The sequence below is a fragment of the Anguilla anguilla genome, chromosome 1, assembly GCF_013347855.1.
Source record: "Anguilla anguilla isolate fAngAng1 chromosome 1, fAngAng1.pri, whole genome shotgun sequence".
NCBI lineage: Eukaryota > Metazoa > Chordata > Actinopteri > Anguilliformes > Anguillidae > Anguilla > Anguilla anguilla.
The window spans coordinates 43,285,852-43,310,079 of NC_049201.1; positions in this window are offsets into that span (position 1 = coordinate 43,285,852).

The following is a 24,228-nucleotide window of genomic DNA, read 5'->3' on the forward strand; positions in this document are numbered from 1 at the left end:
CATGGAAATTGAGCTTGTTAAATATTTATGCCCCACTAAAGCAGTAGATTCCAAGCGGTTCCACTTATTTCTACCTGTCATGATGCATAAATAAGCATCTAAACTAGAGGCTCTTAAGAAATAAAATTATGCACTTCTTTCTGACTTAAATCACAAATAAGATATAGCTGCAAACTGCAAAATTCATTTAAAAACATAATTAGCTGTCAAAATGAGTACACAAAATCATGGCATGGTTCCAGAATACCTTAAATCAATATCAATTATGTTTCAGTTCATGCTATACAATTAAATGGTAATTCAAATACACACTTAAGAATACAAACAATGTAAAAGTAATTAACCTCGTATTTGAAATACAACACACTTTTCAACATTAATGGTATTTCATAGTATATGACCACAAAGCAATAAAACGAACTATTTGATGCAATATAATTTCCCACCTTTTTTCATGCCATCCAAATGCCCACAGAAATAATATTTTCTAAAAGTATTTATGCAATAATGCAATGCTTGATGGCTGTTTTACTGCAGCCCCAGCAGACACTAGGCACTTTCGAGATATTCAGTATTGGACGAAAGCCGGCAAGGCTGGCTGCAAAAAATAAAATAAAATAAAATACTCAAGCAGAAACACACATGGCTACACAGAGCAATGAAGGCCTGGGAATTTTGCAACAAAAAGTATAGTCTGCAAAAAAAAAACAAAAAAAAAAAAACATTTATTCACATTACCAAACTTGGATTAAAATCTAAACCAGCATTTGTATGAACATAATGATGGCTGTGTCATAAATGGGTATCCAAACAATGTTTCAGCAACTGCACTCTATTAAAGAAATACATTATCCCTAATCATCCATAGTCCCTTCTGTGAGTTTCTGCTTTGTAATCACTGTAAGTATTTTAGTTGACTTAGATAAAACAATAAAACTAACTTTTATCTGTTTTGTCCTTTTTGACCAGCACTAGTTAACCACAGAGATTGTTTGCACTGTTTTTGTGGAGTGATAAATGCCTTAGCTAAGTGTTTTCAGTTGCTAATAACCCATGTGTTTTTCACCTGAAGCAGCCTATTCTGGCATTAGTTATTTAGTAATTAATAGCAGTAATTAGAGCAAATAGTACTGCTACAGCCTAGGTTGGACAAGGACAGTGAATCTATTTGTGGGAGTCTACCTATGGGATCCACTGAGGGAGTACAGTGAGGTTACTGCTACAGTACAGCTGTGTGCTACTTATAGCATTCCTTCCCATGTGCTTCACATAATCCTCTCCAACTTCCTTTCTCCTCTGTTGTCCCCCTTTAATAGCTTTATGACTGTTACGAGCCTATGGAACTGCCAGTCAGCCATTTGCAAGGTTGACTTCTTTTTGTCCTAGTCCTCCCTTTATTCCTCCCATTACTACAGCATGGATCACCTGAGACAGCACCGCAACCCCAACTGCACTCTCTTCAGCCTCCTTCTCCCACACTCCCTGGCCATCTGGAAAAAGCGGTGGAATTGGTCTGATTGTTTCCTCCTCCTGGACATTTTCTGTTCTCTCCCTTTTTCACCTCTCTCCCTTAATTTGAATTCCATACTGTCACTGTTAATAACCCCACCAAACTTTTTATTGTAATTCTCTACCATCCACCAGGCCCCTTAACTAATTTTCTTGATGAGCTGGACATCCTGCTCAACTCATTTCCAGAAGATAGATCTCAGCTGATTGTGCTGGGAGACTTCAACATCTATCTGGAGATCTCCCAGTCAAACACCTTCCTGGTTTAGGAGTTGCCTTGGGGGACTCATGTAGGATGGTCTTTTGCATGAGACAAGCCACTATCCTAGGAAACCCAAAAGACCATCCTGAGATGTAGAGCCTGTTTCTTCAACAGGGGTGTGTCTCAGGCTTCCTTGAAGTTAATGAGCACACTGCCTTTAGACAGTGATGAATTGACCATTTAAAAGATGACAGAATGTTTGGTCAAATAGTCTGGAGGTAAAGGAATGGCTGGTTAAGGTGATATCACGAGGAAGAATGTGTTAACATCTGTAGGGTGGGAGAACTTGGGAAGAGAAGGTAGGTAAAGGGAAGAGAATGACTGGGTAGAGATGTTTGGATAGGGGAGAAATGTATGGACTGTAATGGTGCACATGTTTGTGATCTTGCTGAAGTGAAGTGAAATTTACTTTTGTTTACAATACTAATTGTTGGTTTGTTTGGCTAACGTTCCCATTAATACAATCTGATCACCAGTTGTATTGTTGAAATTGCTTTTTTTTCTTTCCATTCCATAAAGAATTACATAGGAAATTACAAGATGATCACTTAGCGGTTGTGCATGCATAGCAATGGCATTCACAGCAGAACAGTTTTTTTTAATAGTCTGTGTGAAGCAGTTCTGCATTTTGGCCAGCTCTTTATGTTTCTTCACCTTTACAGTGACCTTGACCTATCTTACAAGTATGCAATTCTTATATGTCCTTTGGGAATGATCAATCTGGCAAGTGTTTGCATTGTGTTTGAGATCTCGTTCCCATTATTGGTTAAGCATTCAGTGGAGTGATCACTGTTCTATCAAAAATAAATGTAAAACTAGACTCCTTTTTTATTATTTTTACTTATTCAATAGAATGCACTTGGGTAGACAAAGAATTGCACCAGATATGACTGTTTTCATCAGCTTCAGCTATGATTGGAGACTCAGGAACCACTGACATATGTAGCTCAGTGACAGTGCTAATGGTAGATGGTGAATTACTGAACCTTAATTTCATGGCCTAGCCTCACCGTCATTATTCAACCTCACCCTCATTATTCAGCCTCACCCTCATTACTCAGCCTCACCCTCATAACTCAGTCTCACCCTTATAACTCAGCCTCACCCTCATAACTCAATCTCACCCTCATAACTCAGCCTCACCCTCATTACTCAATCTCACCCTCATAACTCAGCCTCACCCTCATTACACAACCTCACTCTCATAATTCAGCCTCACCCTCATAACTCAGTCTCACCCTTATAACTCAGCCTCACCCTCATAACTCAATCTCACCCTCATAACTCAGCCTCACCCTCATTACTCAATATCGCCCTCATAACTCAGCCTCACCCTCATAACTCAACCTCACTCTCATAATTCAGCCTCACCCTCATTACTCAACCTCACTCTCATAATTCAGCCTCACCCTCATTACTCAACCTCACCCTCATTACTCAGTCTCACCCTCATTGCTCAACCTCACTCTCATAATTCAGCCTCACCCTCATAACTCAGTCTCACCCTTATAACTCAGCCTTACCCTCATAACTCAATCTCACCCTCATAACTCAGCTTCATCCTCATTACTCAACCTTACCTTCTGGTCTTGCTCTGCATTTACAGGAAAAAAAAGAAGCTAAACCTAAAATCTCACACTGAGAAATAATACATTTGTACACAAGGGATCAAAATGAAACAATGTTTATTTCAATGACATGCATATGGTATTCAAAAACACAATTAGATCATTAATCATGTGACATTGTTACATTTTTGTTCAGCATAAATGGGTGTGGAAATGCTTCTACATTATTATATTGGTCTGTTCAATTATGTGGCTGCTTCCAGATTTGAGTCCAAATGTTTGTAAAAGTCCCAAGGTAAAAGAAACTAGTGGTATAAACCTTAAATCCCCTGCAGACTGACCCCATAAATAAGTCAATGCACATGTTCAGTTGGAGACTTCTGCAGGCAGTTGCAGTAAGACATGAGATGGAAGATTAATGACCTCAGATCTCCCTGTACCTTCCTGGGATGGGACCAGCTGGTATGCAGTTGCAGGAAAGGGTAGGACTGAAGGTTAAATGGTTTCTGTGTGCTGATATGTGCTGTACATATGTGTTTGAACCCAAGAGGAGGTGCCAAGCAATAGGCTAAACAGTTTGGGTGCCTGTGATGATGCACACGGGAGCTTCCCTCCCAGATGGTGCAGTGTACTGCGGCATCCCACAATCCTTTTCTCTAGTACTATGCAGTCTTTGCAGTATTTGCCCTTTTATAAAAACCTTTAGGGGTTAGGGCCACCCTAATCTCAATAAACAAGCCAATATTAAGGCTTTTTGCACCGTAAAAGTCAACCTAGACAATGGCAAATAAAAATCCTTTTTAGATGGCAGAAAAAATCTCAGTACCAGAGAACTGCAGTTTTTAAATAATTAAAAAGTAAAATAGAGATATGCAGTCCCAAATTTTTCATAGTTCCACAATGCATATAGCGCAAACAGTAAAGAATCAGACAATGTGTTGTCATGGCAATATGATGTCACTGTTCGTCAGGACATCTTGCATTTCAAAAAAGAGCCATAGGGATGCAATCAATGTAAATGTGTCTCCAAATATGTGGATGGCCCATGTGAACACATTAGCCCTTTGGACTGTGAACATTGTGCACTGGGCTGAGGTCTATACTTGTTGTGCACTAGTTGATCAGCCCACGTTGAGCACTACTAATCTGTGGTCTGTGGACATTTTACACTTTATACAGTCTGCATAAATATCACTGCATGCCTCCACAGTCATTGAACCCACCTTTAGGGGGCATGGGTGGTTAGCTGGATTTGTCAGTCAACAGACACACCTTTATTAGGCTGCCTTGAAAAGTTCTAACAATTCTTGCATTGCACAGGCAAAAAGTGTCACCCTTGTATTGTATGTCAGCCTTCTAACCACATATGTGAGCTCCTCACAACTGCACACTGTGTTGCATTAAGATGCTCACAAGATGCAACCAATAATCCCAACTAAATTTTCTTTTTTTCATTCAGTAATTTAATTGGGATCTGACTGCAATCTGCAATACCATCTGTTCACACCATTGGACATTAATGTGATGGCGTTTCCCCTCTTTCCTTGGCCCCTGCTTCACTGACACTGTTCCCAGTACTGTAATGTGTTTAATGTGTCCTCTGTGAATTTAGCTCCTTAAGTAAAGTAGCATATGTTTGCGGTTCTGTAGTACATATTACATGTTTAACAGTGTAGAAGTACTGAAGTAAAATCATTCATTCTTTAAAGTCCAACCAGAATTGAAGCACTACCCAATAGCTGGTAAACAATGGGTTCTTTAAGCACAATAGCCATAATTGTGTGCAAATGAGTGGTTCCATGTATTTATTTTTATGGATATTTTTATTCAACAGAAATCATATGCTATCCTTAAAAAAGTTCCATGAAATGGTCTGTATCTGAACTGCTATTACTTTAACTAGATTTGTAGTAATATTATGACAAATGCAGTAAACTATACCTATTTTTAAAATGCTGAAATTGTTTAATGCTTTGAATGATTGATAGAAAATGTTTATGTTAAAGATTTAATCACATATATATAAACAAATATAGAGAATGACTGAATGCAAATCTTGATAATCAAATGGCATTTCATTTGAATGGATAAAGATTTTAACTAAAAAAATAAAAGACTCAACACTCCTGTCCACTCTACTATAGGATACTGTAGTGTTGTATGCTGCTTGAACATCTTTAAATATACAGCAGGAGTGATGCTTTAGAAAAGCGTTTCAAACTCACTACATCTTGGAAATGGCTGTAAGGTTTATAAGAGTTTTGTCTCTATTTATCAAGTAAAGGGCAGAGGCTACAGGGATCCCCTGGGTTCCTCTGGGTCTGGAAACAAAGTTTCATCTGGTAGAGGAGTGATTGATCCTGTGTGCTTTGCAAAGGAGGTTCTCTGGGCCCCTGAGGAATGTCCCAGGACAGCCTAAAGCAGTAATAGGCTGTACCCAATAGAGGAGTCATCTACTGACTGTGAAAGCAGCTCCAGCAGTGCCATCTCTTCCAAGGATAAACCTCCATGAAGACTTGCCATCGAGACTTGCCTTGAGGCTTATTTGATTGCAGGGCTGGGGTCTTATGCCCCCTCAATTTAATTATTTCTCTGAAATCCAGCAATTGTTTCACTGCCTTTATTGCATTTACTTATGCTGTCCCTCCGGAGCAGACAGCTTCCAGAGTATCAGGTGCATGGCGGCTTTATTGGATAAAATCAAATTCCTACCATTGATTGGAAGGCAGAATAGGAAGATACACAATCTGTTTGACTTCTTTTTTTTGGGCAAGTGAAATCATTATCTAGGGACTTTTGGATTTCAGGGAGAAATACTCTCTATGCAGGAAACTAAAAAGGAAAATGTTATCTGAAAGATGGGGCAGCAACAGCAACAGCTACTCCTGGCCATTTAGCCAGACTGCACTGCTATTTCAGCGTTCCACACTGTGGGCTGTTGGCGCACCCACCACTGCCCGTTTTTCTGTTGGCTCCTCTTTCAGTTTTCCCTTCTGGAGTAGCTACCTTTAGTTTTTTTTAGTTTTTTTTAAGGGGAGGGGGAGGGGGGTTATTGGGCTTGTTCAGTTCATTTTGAACTGGCTTAGCTTGCTTACTTTTGGGGGGACCCCACTCACCTGTCATGCAGTAGCTCTATTAATTGCTGTGGTACACAATACGTAATTTTCAAGCATTTATATTTTACCATTTAGCTCAAACTCCTGACCAAGTCAAAAGTGACATGTTCCACATTTCCCAAAAGCAATAAATCACCATGATGAACCCCATCAAGGGGTGAAAATTGGTGCACTGCACTAATTAGTCATTTATTTGAAATGCAACATACAGTCAGGTCCATAATTATTTGGACAGTGACATAATTTATATCATTTTGGCTCTGTATGCCACCACAATGGATTTGAAATGAAACAATCAAGATGTGATTTAAGTGTAGACATTCAGCTTTAATTTAAGAATTTTGTCAAAAATATAGTATGAACAAGTATGAACAATGTAGGAATTACAACCATTTTTACTGTTACCATTACCATTTTACACCTACCATAATCATGAATTAAATTGTCATTTTTAATACTTGGTTGCAAATCCTTTGCTGTCAATGACAGCCTGAAGTCTTGAACCCATACACATCACCAGATGCTGGGTTTCTTCCCTGGTGATGCTCTGCCAGGCCTCTACTGCAGCTGTCTTCAGTTCCTGCTTGTTCTTGGGGCGTTTTGCCTTCAGTTTTTTCTTCAGCAAGTGAAATGCATGCTCAATTGGATTCAGGTCAGGTGATTGACTTGGCCATTCCAGAACATTCCACTTCTTTGTCTTAAAAAAGTCTTGGGTTGCTTTCGCAGTATGCTTCAGGTCAGTGTCCATCTGCAATGTGAAGCGCTGTCCAATGAGTTTTGAAGCATTTAGCTGAATCTGAGCAGATAATATAGCCCTATACACTTCAGAAATCATCCTGCTGCTTTTGTCAGCAGTCATATCATCAATAAAGTTCCAGTGGCAGCCATACATGCCCACGCCATAACACGACCTCCACCATGCTTCACAGATGAGGTGATATGCTATGGATAATGAGCAGTTCCTTCCCTTCTCCATACTCTTTTCTTCCCATCATTCTGGTACAAGTTTCCTTTGTCTCATCTGTCCATAGGATGTTGTTCCAGAACTGTACAGGCTTTTTTAGATGTTTTTTGGCAAACTCTGGTCTTCCTGTCTTTGAGGCTTAACAATGGTTTACATCTTGTGGTAAACCCTCTGTATTTACTCTGTTGAAGTCTTCTCTTGATTGTTGACTTTGACACAGGTACGCCTACCTCCTCGAGGGTATTCTTGATCTGGCCAACTGTTGTGAAGGGGTTTTTCTTCACCAGGGAAAGTATTATTCTGTCATCCACCACAGTTGTTTTCCATGGTCTTCCCGGCCTTTTGGTGTTCCTGAGCTCACCAGCGCGTTCTTTCTTTTTAAGAATGTACCAAATAGTTGATTTGGCCACACCTAATGTTTTTGCTATCTCTCTGATAGGTTTTTTTTTTCACTGGCAGTGACAGCTCTTTGGAGTTCATATTGAGAGTTACCAGCAACATATACCAAATGCAAATGCCACCCTTGAAATCAATTCTAGACCTTTTATCTGCTTACTTGTAAATGAAATAATGATGGAATAACACACACCTGGCCATGGAACAGCTGAGCAGCCAATTGTCCAATTACCATTGGCCCCTTAAAAAGGAGGGGACCACATAGAAAAAGTGCTGTAATTCCTACACTGTTCACCCGATTTGGATGTACAGTAAATACCATCAAATTAAAGCTGAAGTTCTGCACTTTGAGCTCATATTCATTATTTAATTTCAACTCCAATATGCTGTGGTAGACAGCTAAAATAACAATAACAATGTCCAAATATTTATGGACCTGACTGTATATCATTTAACAGTTGACCTTCCTCTAATCACCAAGTCATCGTGTCTGCTGTTAGCATTGGGACCAACTACCGGCAATTGTTCTCTGCGCAGTGAAATGTGGAACCGGGACACGCCGCTGGCCCACACGCCCAGCCATGACAAGACCTGTGGCATTCGAATGTACAGTCACTGCCAGTACAGCTTGTTCGTGCACTTCCTGCAGCATGAACTTTTGCATCTAATATCCTGTACTATGTGGAGTGTATTCTAATGCAATCCCTTTTTTCAAGCATGTTGCCAATCTTACCTTGACATATGGCCCACCAAGCCCTTTGGCGGTCTCATATTTTTAGGCCTCTGGGTTGCATCACTACCCTGCCCTGCTGCAATCAGTGAGACATGCTATACCTCCAGTGCCTTCGGACTGTCAAGCCCCCAAAGACAGGGCTCACAATAAACTCGTTCCTGTTCTCATTCAGTTAAAGGGTTTGGCCTGGATGTAATATTTCTTTGCATTGCAGATGTTAAATCCCATATGCTAAATTTTTAAATGAATGTTCACTAGTCAGTGTAAAAAATATCTAAATGAACATAATGAAATATACAGCTGTCACTCCAAAGAAAGGGATCTGCCATTTCTAGGATATTGCCTGATTGATAAAAAGAATGCTTGAATAGTTTATAACGACTGAATAATGAGCTGAGATTTTAATTTGCTCAACAAATGACAGTGTGGACTAATACAATAGGCTCTGTGAAGCATGGGCTTCTCCCAGTTCTAATTAACCTTCATACATCACTAATTAATTTAATTTCAGCAAGGTCAGGCTCCTTAAATGGAACAATTTAGCACCTCCCAGTCAAACACATAGAGTAACATTCTCGCAATGTTGCTCTGAAGTTGCTACAGTGATCTGGAAACCTGTAACCTGCATACATAAATTGATCCACAACTACCCACATGTTCACGTTCCCATCTTGATCTTATAAGTAGCCATGTTCTTTGAAATTTTCCAAAATGTTCGAGTGTGAAAGTTAAAAGGGCACAATACAGTGGGAGACACCTGGCAAATGCCCTTTGGAGTTTTTCTGGTGGTAGTGGAACTTCACTTAGATGCCACCAGGGTAATGAAGCAGTTGGACACAACAGCTTGCTGATGCTTCAAAGCTGTTCCAATAACTAGGTATCATTTACAATGGCTTTCCCCCAAAGACCCAGTGAATTCCTGTCTAACAGTGTGTAACCAGCCAAATGTGGCTGCCAACTGTTCCTCTCCTCAGGCCATCTTTGTATTTGGCACATGGACATTGTTCACCATACATGGTCACAACCAAGATGTAGGACATATCCAACTGAATATCCAACATCTTATTGTAGACATGTTAGATATCATAGGTTTGTTCCACAGCATATTTATCTTTTAATTTTCTGATTATTTTATTTTTTGATAGATTATTCATTCATTCGTTCATTCATTCATTCGTGTATTCATTAATTCATTATTTTTTCCTTTATCTTAACAGGAAAAACCCCCATGGATGCCAAAATCTATTTTACAAGGGGGATCTCAAGTAAAGCACAAAGTTACAAAGATAACATAGGGATGAGACAGTTATAGTTGTAGCGTTGTAGTGAGGTTTGGTCAGGTTTAATCAAAACAAATTAAGTTCAACAACCAATCAGAATTCTGATGAAATAACATAGACATGACAATAGTTTGGAAATAAAAAATATATTTTGTATTGCTTTTGATAATGAATATGTGAATAAGCCAATTGAAAACAATAATTTGCATAATATGAGGAATAATAATATTATAACGACATAGAGGAAATTTGCTTTTCCAGACCAACACATGCATAGCAGAAAAAACACAACAACAAACAGCAGTAAAATAACCCAATAAGGTATTACAAGTTTTACACTACCCTATGGTTTTATGTTAGTGTTAAATAAAATGTCTTTCAATACTTAACCAGTAGGGATGATGCTGAATACAAATACCATATTCAGCAACACTCAAATAATGCGTTCTCCTAGCGAATTTGACCAATATTATTCAAATTTGGATCTTTTTTTTCCCATCTCTTTGATGCAATTTGCTCAGAAGTTTCTCAATTAGTCACACACACCTGCAGAGAGACAACGAGTGAGAGTTTCCTCTAACACAAGTTAGGCCAGAGTGATGCCATCGCACGTTGGGGACTTACTCCAATGCCTTCAAACCTATATCCTCCTCCTTCCATGTCTTTCCTCAGTTTTTGGGCTGAAAATAACTGCGTTTATTTGGTTTTTTATTTTTTTATTTTTTATTTTTTTTTAAATGAGAAAAAATCAACTCAGTAAAGAAACACAGAGAGTTTGTGCAATTTTCTTCACAACCCCCCATCAACAGGTGCTTTTACCCAGGTGTGAACATGTGGCTGTCTACACTGGCACGCTGTTCAGCAACTGAATGACCAGCACTTTGGTATGAGTTTCCCAATCAAGCGCTATTGAAACTTCACGCATAAAATCACATGAAATTCATTCACCGCAGTTGTCTGATGAAGTTGATAAAGCCTTTTGGGGTGGAGATTAATAATTGTGAACACTGTAGTTACAGAAATGACAGGCTTAGAACTCTGTGAAGATAACGCCAGTGACATATTTTCAGGTTTTCACTGAAACTGAGACTTTGAATACAATGAATAGAGCAGCTACATAACAACTGAGTGAAATATAACCAATTTGTGTGTGTGCAGTCCCAGCCAAAGCTGCACGTTGCCTGGCACTTTATTTAATTTTTTCTCCATTTTTATGTACATTATGTGTGTACCATGAATAATTCCTCATATATTTCTTAAATTTTGATATTGAGTCTTGAGTACACTTGCACCCTTCAAATAATGCCATAACCCACATTATCCACATCCAGAAACATTTCAGTTATTCAAACATTTCAACATTCACCTTCAGGCTACATAGAAAATAATGACACTTCTAGGTTTCAAAATACACTAACACAAAAAATTAAAACAAAAGTCAAAGCAAACTTTTTCAAAAGCAAAAAATAAAAAATCTATTCATTTTCTCTCCTTCTGCATTTCTTCTTGAAATACAACAAGACTATTTAGTTGGACAGTACTGAAAGTTCCTGTTAGGTACTGTCTTAGGTACAGTTCCTCTTAGGGCTACCAAACTTTTTTTAATTTTATTTGCTCACTAGTACAAATATTGAAAATCTCAAGTAGATAGTATAAGTGGACAAAAACACAAAAAATAGAAAATCAACAAAATCCTTTTGAAATAATTGGTAAGATTTTATATGTATTTGTAGGTCATAATATTTCATTATAAACCTACATATTAATACATTTTTGCATATTCATGCAAATTCACACAAATGCTTAAGGATAAAAGCTATAAACAGTTTAACCATCAGGGCCCAAGTTGAACTATGCGGTTGTTCCCTGCACTTGGACCAGTACTTCTCTCTAGGGTTTTCGTCATACTTGTTCCTGGTTATGGTTATACACTTTGTTGTACGTCGCTCTGGATAAGAGTGTCTGCCAAATGCCTGTAATGTAATATTGTAAATGTAATGTAATGATATAGCAATAGTCCGTGTTTTTGATTGTAAAATAAACCAGAGATAAGTAGAATGAAATCTACAAAGCAAGAGAGTTACGCAATAGGGTTTCGCTTTATGAAACAACATAACAGGTAAACAGACTGCTTCTTTTGTGAGAATATAAAAAACATAAACATAAAAGACAACACGAAATCGACCAAACTCTTCCGTTTGGTACTAGTCGGATTATGTGCCCTGCACAGATTGGAGGATAGACACATTGATGCAGTATCCAAGGGCACCTCTCCATCTCCCTCCTGGTGGAGAAGCCTAACAGGGTTATTGACGTAGATTTATTGGATATTATTCAGTCTTGGGACAATACAGGCTCCATAGCCTTCATTTTACGAACACTACATAAATAAACCTGCAGGACGCTGGCCGGTTTCAGAGGTGGGCCCTTTAACATATGGTGAACAGGCCAAAACCAGCATGCAGGAACAAATAAATGTCATAGCGGTCACATCTAAGAACTGAATTTGCAACTAATGGGCAGTCATTTCTTTTCCCTTTCATTTTGATCGAATGTGATTAACTGTGAGTCAAAACAGACAGTTATATCCTTCAAAATCACCTTTGTTTACTTCATACTCAAACCCCACCACACAAATTAGGCAATTACAGGTGCATCTTCTGTTTTTCTTTTACCACTAACCCTGTCTCAGAAGGGGCATGATGAGAATACCACTGTTTTAGTGTGATTGGAAAAAATGTGACTTAACGCTGCAGTGTATCCTGATACACAATTCCCCCAAAAAACACGATGGCAGTTTTTGAATTATCCTCTTCTAAAAAAAGGATTACTGTATGTCAGAGAGAAGAAAAAAAAGATTGCTGGAATTTTTGTTTGAGAATCAGAGGTGACTGTTTTATCCAATTACTGTAAAGTCTGACAAATGCAAAAGTGGATTAATGATACGCCTGTTTTGGCCATGTGAGAGCCTTCAAATGACCAACCCCGTGTCTCGTTTGGCATTCTTTGAGTAGATGCAAGTAATAATACTAAGCCTAATAAGTAACATATTAATCAGTCAAGGCTGTCACACCATGCATGTATTGCATTTATTTACTTGCTGAGTACAGTATAAATCTGTGTGTATAAAAGGGCACAGGTTTAAGGAACACATAACAAGACAGTGATGCATACACATAGGAGAGATTGCACAAAAGAAGCCATCTTTGCTAACAATTATACATATATCAGCAATTTCTTCCTAAACATTATTGCAGGCAAGCACATTCTATAAAAGGTCATAAAGTAGTGCTCTTAAGGCAGCAGACTGAAATGTGGGAGGGCTATGATCAAGCACACCTAGAGGTTTTTGTGGTACATTCCAAATTGGAAAGGTTTTGTTGATATAGATTTAATAATAATAGTAACAATAACGGGTTGTATGTATACACCACCTTTCAACTCCTAATCTCAAGTTGGGTGCTGTTCATTTTGTACCCGAATGATTATCCTCTGAGCACAAGGGAATTATGAAGAAATGTAAACTGGCAATATATCATAGTTTCTAGATACATGCAGTGAATTGTAATGTGATTTGCATAACATATTTTCCCTAATTATGAGGGATTTCTTTTTCAGAAAGAAAACCATCTAACTTAATGAAATAGTATTATTTGTAATACATTTGGTTGAACTTTTAAACTCTGGATGCTGAATTTCATAACAGTAAGGGACTCATTTTTTCAAAAATGTGGACATAATGTGATGTGCAAGAACACACAGCTTAGAAAAAAATAAAAGCTTTTCAAGGTTATTTCTCAGTCTGCAAAGATTTCACAAAAATTTAAAAAGATCTTAAACTGTCACAATTCTGCCTGCTATTATGTTGCCGGCCTGTTGAAAATAGGAAACACTGATGCACACTCAGTTTGCAGGATCATTTTTTGCTGCTAGGTGGCTCATCTTAGGGCCTGCATTAAACCAACAATTGTTTATCACTTTGAATAACGCCTGTTTGATTTAAAATGTGTATTTAATAAGGGACAAGATAAGCACACATTTTGATAGGATCCTGGCCTGGGTTTCAGTGTGTAGTTGTACCCCATGGCCATGAAGGGAGGGTTTCAGTGGGGGGGGGGGGGGGGGGGGGGGGTTAGGGGGGGGGAGTTTGAAAACCACTGCTCTAAATAGTCAAAAAGAAAAAAAAAAGTTCAAGCCGTGGTAGAAAAAGCCAACAGCAGACAGGCTGCAGTTTACTAATGAACGAGTCTGCGCAGATTGTCTATTCGCCATGCATGTGTGGCCTTCTAGGGAACCCATTTCCCTACTGGAGTGAAAGGCCTTACATTCACAGTCAATTCACAGAGGAGACTGGGGCTATCACGCATGAAGTGCTCCAACAATATTCATGGCAACTTTGCCGTGTCATTTTTATGAACATAACTGTCCCAGAAGATGCATGGTTTTGGAAGGAAAGTAATCAAATAAACATAAGCAAGGAATCAGATATCATGTAAATCTATTACCCTGCTGCGTTCTCTTGGTACAGATCCATACAAAATTAGGGACCACGGCCAGAATGAGATGTGGAAAAAGCCATTTATTACAGAATTTGACATTTTTAATGTTCTTTCATCATTGTTCACTTGCATCCAATAAGGCATGAATATCCTTATCACTGCTCATTTGTATGAATAGAGCACAATGTGACCTAGATTCAATCAACATTTGTCAATGACTTTGACTTCGAAAATGTAAGATTTTTTTATCTTGATGAACAGTTTTGCAAGTTCAGCAATCATGAAAATTAACTTGTCAAACTGTGAAAGGAAAATTCTAACACTTACGGACAAATTGACAAACATTATTTCAGTCCAGGCCTGCAAACACGGGAAAGAAAAACTAATCTAAATAAATACATTCTCATCAACATTCACACATTTGAGATGCATTCATTTTTGCCAGAATAAACTGTGGTATGGATTCAATCAAAATATTTCTTTATCTTAGTTAAATGCAAGTGTAATCTCTTGCCTTCAGGTTTCAAGTTCAGCCAATACCATATCCATAATTCACTGCTGAAGAGAAATTTACAGTACTTGCAAGTCAAAGTTGAAAACAAATATTGATTTAATTCAGGGCTTTTAAAAGTCAGCTGTGGACGTAGTTTGGTATTATGCAGTTTACTATCTTCTTGGCCTGCATCGTTGCACTGCTTTATATTGCTACACATATTATTTGTGATGGCTGCTTTACAGGAGGGGTAAACCAGGACTAGACATACAGCTCCTTTATTTTTTAACAAAAAAGCCAAACCTCATTAAATGCTTCCAATATGCTTGACTCCAATGGCCAACATGATTTCATGTCTAGATTCTCTAATATGAATCTAATACTAATGTATTTGTTATAAATAGCAGTGTAACAATGAACTGTATACTGTAACTATAAACATCAACGTTTGTGGCCTCTGGCTTCCTGACCAAGGAAACAAACTCTCCGTTGAGTCACGTTCACCATTAATTTTTTTCGGTCAACCAAGGCATAATTAAGTGCCTCTCCCCTTCCTCTTGTGACCCTATAATGAGCTTGCTGCTTGATCAGTTAGACACCAGTTTGGGGCAGGAACTCCCCCTTTGAGAAGGAAGTGGGGAGCCTGATTTAACAGGCTTAAACATTAAAGCAGTAATCTATGGTTTATCGATCAATGTTTGATTGACGGCTCCAATACCCTGAGGCAATCAAATGTTTTTGTACCCAAAATAATCTACCAATCAAGTTCCAGGGAACCAACATGGGGTTCTGTCGCATCAGTGATTTTGAGAGCATAAAAACTCACCAAAAAATTAACAACTTTGGTCTGAGGGTAAAGACACGACCAGACGCACTATGGAAACTGACAGACTTCATTGCGTGCCACAACAAGCATCTTGTCTGATCACCAAGACGGAGTTCGCCTGCCACCATCCTCTGTGTCGGCCAGACCCAAGTGGAAGACCTGTGCACATCCAAAGTCATCTTGACTGAAACCGGTCGCGACCCTGCCTTCAACGAAGAAGTCTACCAGGAGTCCATACACGCCTGCAGTGGCCTTGGAACAGCTGACGAGCTGACACATCACCTCACAGTATTAAGTAGGCCTACTGGCCTCCCCTTTTATTGGCATTAAGTATTGAAATGCATTTTATTTAACACTGACATCAAACCATAGAATAGCATAAAACTTGTAATACCTGATTTGGTGCGTATGTGTGTTAGTCTGGAATAGCATATTCCCTGACGTTGTTTAATTTTATAAAACCGATTAAATTCCTCATATTATGCAAATTATTGTTTTCAATTAGCCTATTCACATATTCATTATCATAGCCAATAAATGCATCCTTTAATTCCAAACCATTGTCATGTCTATATTATTTCACTAAGTTGGGCTCTACAGATGTACAGAATTCTGACTGGTTGTTGAATTTAATTTGTTCTTATTAAACCTGACCAAACCTCAATACAGCAGCAAAACATTATTTGCAGTAGCTGCTATACATGAGGAATACACCAGGATTAGACCTACAGATGTTTTTTTTTTCAACAGAATTAGAAGCCAAACCTCATCAAATGCTTCCACTGTGCTTGTCTCTCATGACCTTTATGGTTTTATATTTTGATTCTCTAATATGAATGTGCTTGTTACCAATTCAACCCATTCTATTTTAAGTTTCTTGGTTATTAGCTGATATGTTTCTTTTTCTTAAAAAATGGTTTCACATTGTAAAGTTTCTGATTTCAATGCAGACTACTGGATCTTAAGACTTTGAGATATAGTTAATTTAGCAAAATGCAATAGAGCTAAAGCTTCAACAGCCCAGGCAGGTCCTCAACCATTAGTCTGTCTATTACCAAAGGTTCGACTATGAAATGATGTACAGTACTGTGTGTGCTTGACAACACAGCCTGCTAAATTGTGGTGAGAGCATATCCCTTTATAGGGAGTGTGTTATTTTATTTTCATACTTTTCCTTCTATTTGTTCAATGCAATTGGATTTGGGAATGTTTTGCTTATGAAAATAAACATCTTGATCACAAAACACTGTTCCTCTTATTTTTAGTTAAATATTTATATTTGAATTATGGTAATTACTTTGTTTGATTAATTCACTGCCTTAGGCAGAGGCTTATGTTAAGTGACTTATTAGCAATAGTATCCATCAACAAGTGTAATCACCATGCAGCCAAATGCAGCTAGACAAAAGATAAATTTAGTGATCAGATTGCAGAGTAGATGCTTTTACGTTTGAGAAACCAAAACTGCCACCATCCTGCTATTTCAAAGGTATGTCTGTAAGGCATGTTCAAAGATATGCTTTCTGTTCACAAAGTATAGATATCACTGGGTTCAATCTATACTGTAACTCATGCAATCGTTTAATTACAGGTGTGCCAGACATTTATGATTTCTCAGGCACATAACCTCAGACAGAGAGCACTAGAATCATGGCAAATGCTCCAGTTAAGAACATGATCATCTCTCAGCTCATCGGGCTATGGAGCAATGAGGTCACAACTACATGGATGGCCGAGGTCAGGTGTGCGGCATCTCCTCTTGGTGGCAATTCCGTCTGAAGCAATTATCTTTGGAGTGAAATGATTCCAATCCATTGATTTGCTGAAATACAAACAGCGTCCCCTCTCCACGACTCCAGCGAAGGCTCATGGCTATTTTCATTCCCATTAGAGGCTGTTAAATTCCGGATAGCCAGCAGACATTTGGAACGGACTTCTAAACGACTGACACGTCATTATTGCTGGAAATGAGATGAGCTTCAAGGGTTTCTGCACCCGTTCTCTCGAGCTTCGATCTGCTATGGACCTGCGTCCAATTCCGGGACAAGGTTCTCTTTCTGCTTAGATTTAATTGCTTTTCAATTGGAAAGGAAGACTAGCCAGGGCTAAGTGTTTGGGCAGACAAATCCTCCAGTTCTGTATGAGTGGGCAGAACTTATAGATGTGAAATCACCTTAATGTGTTCAAGCTGGGATCAGAGGAGCCACGGGCCACGCGGGGGAGCTTCTAAATCGTCACAGAACGAGGTGGGAGGTCCCCTTGATGAGCAGGCCTCTTCGGAGGTGGTGTGACATGCGGCGAGACTGATTCATTGCAGCGGACGACTAAGAGGACTGCTTGATGACAGTCTGCCATCATTAAGATATCAAAGACTAGTGCCGGCCTGTTTCTTCAGTTTACAGTCAACAGTTTCAGAGCCTGAGTCGCTCATTAGGAATGCGCAATTGTCATCTTCATGCAAGCACTAATGCAGTGAGACCATTTGTAGTAATAGTTTGCATAATGCTTTGAGAACTTCATAGCCTATGGTCTAATCAACAGTCAATATAAGCACAGCTTATCATTTTAATCATGTAAGTCATTTCCACATGGCTGTACAGTACCTAACAAAAATAATTTTCTGAACAGAATTTTACTTAAATAAATATTTTGTAGAAACATTTATTAAATAGCAGCAGAGAAATAACTGTCCTTACTGTCACCTGTCAATCAGCTGTGACCCGACTTTACATGGGCTGGCTCTTGATAGGCGGGTATGGTTGTCTACCCCTCATGACTGCATGGGCTCTCCATCCCTGTCCTAGTAGATATGCAACCATATTCTACTCCTGGCGGGGTCCCCCAATACATACCACTGGCACTTACTCACTGTCTGCTATATTGCAAATTCCCTAATTGCTGTTTCCACCCCCAACGCTGCCGGCGGGGCTCTTGCCCCAACCCTCGAGAGTGCTTCGAGAGTCGTCTGGTCTCCCCCACCTCTGCGGTCCAGCCCCTCCTTTGTCATTGCCTCCACCCTGCCCACATCTGCCGCCACCTGCTGTTCCCCATCACCGCCACCCGGCCCCACCCATCATCTGAGCCACATCACATATCATATCCTCTACATAAACTGGCTGACATGCTGGTCACCAGTCGGCACCCTGAGCCGACCAGAGGAGGATGGGTTTCCCCCTTGAGCCTGGTTCCTTCCAAGGTTTCTCCCCATCTGCCACAGGAAGTTTTTCCTTGCCACTGTTGCCTTAGGCTTGCTCCTGTGGGGGTTTAGGCTAGGGTTGTCTGTAAAGCGTATTGTGACAACTGTTGTAAAATACGCTATATAAATAAAATTTGATTGATTGATTTGATTAAAATAACCGCAATAACCAATAATATTGGAGCTGGATGGTATGGTGACAAGATTATTCATATAATTATAAATAATGTTAGGGTTTTCAAAATTCCTTAAAATAAGATAAATTAAAAATGCAATGGAGTATTTACCAGGGTGAATGCATATGATAACTACCCTTTGTTTAATGTACATCGAAATGCCCTGCTACCGAAACATCTACTTATATTTGACTCAATTATACAAACATGGTTCATTACCACAAGCCAAACATTGCTTTAAGTTGTACTAAAAGAAAGAAATGAAAGCACCATTGCTACAACACTAAACCACTGGGGACTTTGATGTAACTTATAACTGCCAATAAAGAATGTAATATATGCAATTTGCTGTAATATGTTTTTGAAAACAGTAATTTACTGTTTAGAACATGCTCATTTCAAATGAGAATAGACCAACTTCAGTTTACAGGTCCGGTATTATGTAAATACATATGAACAATTATCAATCATTGGTAATAACTATTGACATTACTATGGTAATTGGGCATGAACAGTACAATAACCTATTGATAATTTTGTAAAGTTATAACCATGACAACATGTAAGATCCAATAACACAGTCATATTACCATATTACTGGATATTTATTTTTATTTTTTGGTACTATGTAATTTGTAGTTCATGTATAATTAGGGACTTTATTCTAAAGCATTATCAAATTTATATATATTTTCATATATTACACATGTAAAATTTGGAAGCAGCAATATTAAGGGAATATATTAGAAAGTATAAGCTTTATATTTAGAGGGCATAATATATGAGTTAGTGTCTTTTCATGAAAGAAATGAAAATATATGGTATATATTTGGTATTGCCTGGACATTAAACATCACACATTTTAGTTACTCTAGACTTGGGCTGAGTGACCTGCTCATCATTATCTATCCCTAAAGCTTATTACATTATGATATCTATTTTTTGAAAGAAATATATAAGTTAATACATTTTTATGTATGTCTTACTTCTATGGTATCATTTGAGGCAGGGCTGTCAAACACCTGGAGAACAGCAGTGCCTGCAAGTGTTTTGCATCAGAAAATGTTGACCTTGGAAAGAAGGTGTGTGAACTATTGAGCCCATCAATAACTTGATTTAAGCTCTAAAGGGTTTAAACACTCTGAAAAAGACCACAGTGGCTCTCCGGGCCAGACACACATTATTTGTAAATATAGCACTTTATTTGTAAATATATAACTATTGAGTAGCTCTGAAGTCATGAATGTAGGATCAGCATTAAACACTAATTAATTACTGTATGATATATATGATTGGTCAATCAATTTACAAACTTATAGGATGATCTATGGCAGCTAGCTAACTATCGGAATTTGAAGTTGACAAAAGGAGTTAATTTACTGATTAATTCAACTGCAAAATCCAATGTCTTGCTAGATATTACAGGTCCTACCAATAATTATGTAAATGGTGTCAGGGAGTATTATGAAAGGAAAAGGAACTGTGGTGGGAATTGAATCTCAGTCCCCTATGTACAATGCTACGACACCATTGGGTAACTTTACAGTAATAGCATTATGTCAAGCACCTGCATGCTGTGGTGTCTTTGTGTTTCCAAAACAGTGTAAAATGAATTCATATTGTATCATAAAACATTGTGTCAAATTGAGCAGTAAAATGAGAATAGCTAAGTTTGCACATGCACTAACTAGCCACTCTGTATACTCAAATGCTCAATTGCTGTCTGCACGAAGTACATATTTAATTTTACCCAATATTCCATAATTGTCATTACCATTTTGTTAGCCTTTTGGTTGGCTTGGAAATTGATTCTACTAAACACTTATGTTTTTCATTTGCCTTAAAATCATCTCATTTTGATGTCTACAAAAAGACTCTTCCCAAAATTTTATGTGCCAATGCTTTAGTTTCAAAACCTTAGCTCAACACATTGCTCTCAAAAAGCAGAATTGAGCCAAGACTAACTGCAAAGGACTACACAGCAAGCCATGATCAGTTTGAAATTTATTGGAGTATAACCCAGATTAGTTTTTATTCTTGATCCTTGAATACCGATTTCTCTTTGTCATTCAGCCCTGTTGAATAACTCAAACATGCCTCTTCTCATTATAGGTGTGCACAAGCTTCCCTGATCATCAGCCAGGTCTCTCAGCAACACAGAAGTGCACAGGATCCTTTTTTCCCCTCTAGATTTCTACTTCTTCATTTTTCTGTTTGTGCATTTTCACATTACCTCCGAATCCCCCTGGATGGCATCACAGGCTAGTGCGTGGGTAAGCTGGGATCACATCCGAGAACGAGGCGCTTCATAGACTTCCGGAGAACACCCCGAGGCTGTAAAACAGCATACAGGAGACTCTAATCTTGTGTAGTCACACTTTTCTGATCCTTTGGCTCCTTCATAAAATATTGAAAGTAATTTATGAGAGGTGCTGCCTTGAAAAAAGAATGCAACAAAGATCCCAATAACTCATCACTATTCATGCCCCTCACTGCATTCTTAATGTACTGTATTTTAAAATAGTTATTGTGTGAGTTTTGGCAAGTTTAAAAAAAAAAATGGAAATTAAGTGTGATAACCAAGAGGCAGCATTGCTGAGTTTAATTCCCATTCAGAGCCATTATTACTGAATTGTTTGGGGCTGTGCCTGGATTTACGAGTAACACTTTATAATGGTGTCATTGTCATTGCTTGATTCCAGGCCACCTTTGAACAATACATGAGCAGAGCTGATTGTGGGTGTGCTTGAGATTTTAGAAATTCTGTAGGGAGATGGCATTCCTGTTAGCACACCCTGGGTGATGTGTGGAAGCCATTTGTATTCAGATGTTCAGGTGGAGGGGCATGGGATTATGTTTCAAAATGAGCTTGATGATCAGATGGCCATTTCAAGTATTGAGCCAAGACAATGGGGCAAGCCTCTACCCTGTGATAAGTTACATGGGAACTTTAATGCTTAATGCCTAATAGTAGGGTGGGGTGTTCTGTGACTTTGTACCATGTAAGCAACAGGCTGGTATTCATCATGGTCCAATGTAGTTTCTTTAGGGGAATCCCATGTCATTGTGCCAGATCCCAGGAATTGTGTGGCTCTCATGTTAACCAGCAAGAAGGCTTCATTCGGGAGTATTATAAAAAGACAGAGACGGAAGAGAAATGTCTTAAATGAAAGACAAATAGGAAGGCTGTAGGAGCATGTTTTCCAAAAGCTGCCAAGAACATGAGGGTATCTCACCTTCATGTAACCACACAAAAGACTCATATTCTTACATGAGTGTTGTATATTCATAAGGATCTGGATTAAAACAATGTGTTGATAACATTTGAAAATCAGATCTGTCAGGTGTTGGGTGACTATTAGTGGATGCAATTTGCAGTTTTGTGAAGATAATTAACAATCTGGAACAACAGACCAGTGTAATACAAGGCCACCCTGAAAGTAAAATCTGAGCTAAAATGCATTTCGCTTTGTTATTATTATTATTATTATTATTATTATTAGTATTATTATTAGTATTATTATTATTATTATTATTATTATTATTATTATTGACAAAGTCTATAAAGATACACAGTTATGTGATACAGAAGACCAAGCTGAAGAGGGAAGGAGCAAATTTATTATTTTTATTTTGTAAAGATGCCATTGTTGACCTTGGAGAGGAAGGAGAAGCGTTTAAGATTTATGTGCCATTGATTCTCTTGACACGAAAGCATTTTGGTCACTTGATTTGGGAGCCCTCTGGCAGTCTGTGACGAGATTCCTCTGAAGAACTCTCTCTCCTCAGGATACAGTACCTGATATCTCAGAAACCTTTGACAGACAGCCTATCATAACTGTTCATATCAACTCACTTCTCAGAAACTTAAGGTACTAAGGAGCCCGGTAGTGTGTCAGTAAACTCATTATACAACAAGCTCCGGCTATGGATGTCAGTTTAAACATTCTAATTGAAGTCTTTTAGCAGAAACCAATCTCACCAACTGTACTCCAAACCTTGACCTCGGATCAGCTGAAAATCGGTTTGGCCTCTCCATGTGATCTAAGTATTGAATGCCTCCGGAAGTGATACAGAAAGCAGTCTTAACAGTGACATCATCAATATTCTATTTGTGTGTTTCTACTGTTAGATAATTACTATCAAGTGTATACAATTTCTTCAGGAATAACTTCCTGATGTTTTGTAACTGATATTTTTATGAAACTGGCTTAATTAACAAGAGACTAACCACTTCAATGTTAAATGTCACTCACGCATAAAACAAATGAATCCTTTGTCCTTTTACGCCAGTGCTTCTAACCTTTTATTAGCCCATAACTGAACTAACATTTATCCTTATTAATCACAGAATGTAGAGCTTTTTTCATTTTGTTATATTCAATAATTTATTATTTTCCATTATCTATTCATTCATTTGTTCATTCATATTCTTATTAAATTCACTGTTTATTATTATTTAAAGTCTTGTCATGTCTAATTAATTTCATTAGATTTGGCTCTACTGACTGTTTGAACCCAAATAGTGATTCAGATTATCTTTGTAATAACTTGACCATACCTCACAACAAGCATAATGTTAAATTGTTTACTTGCTAAGCTTATTTGAAAGCCAAACTACATTGTTTGAATAATATGTACAACAATATGAGTTTGGTAGTTCCCCTTATAATGAATTAGTTGTAGTTACAAATGATTACACACCATTTTAATCACAGATTTAATTTATCAAGAGAATAATGCAATTGGACATACAGTGCACGGATGTTCTGCTTCCTTGGGCATTGACCCACCAGTTGCTGCACATTATAATTACACTGTAAACCAGCTTGAGACAGCCAATGTTGTCTACCCAGTTGTAAAAACAAGAGCATTTTACAGCTAGCATTTCCATATAAACCATAATTAAAGTGTGGTCTGAAAGGTACCAGGTTTTAAGGCATTTGCGGAAAACAGCCAGTGAATCTGCCTTCCTGACTGACTGGGGAAGGATGTTTCACAATTGATGGACAAGGGCAGAGACGAGCCAGGACCACAATGAGTGGCTGCTGAGTGCCCAAAGAGATGTGACAGACAGCTGGTGAGAGGAGACTGAATAGATATGTTTGGTTGGAGTGCATAGTGCCATCATTGTCTAAAGATTAGAAGGGGCTGTCACACTCATAGCTTTGTATGCCAGCCTAGGGGACTGAGTTTAATGTTGGGAAGCC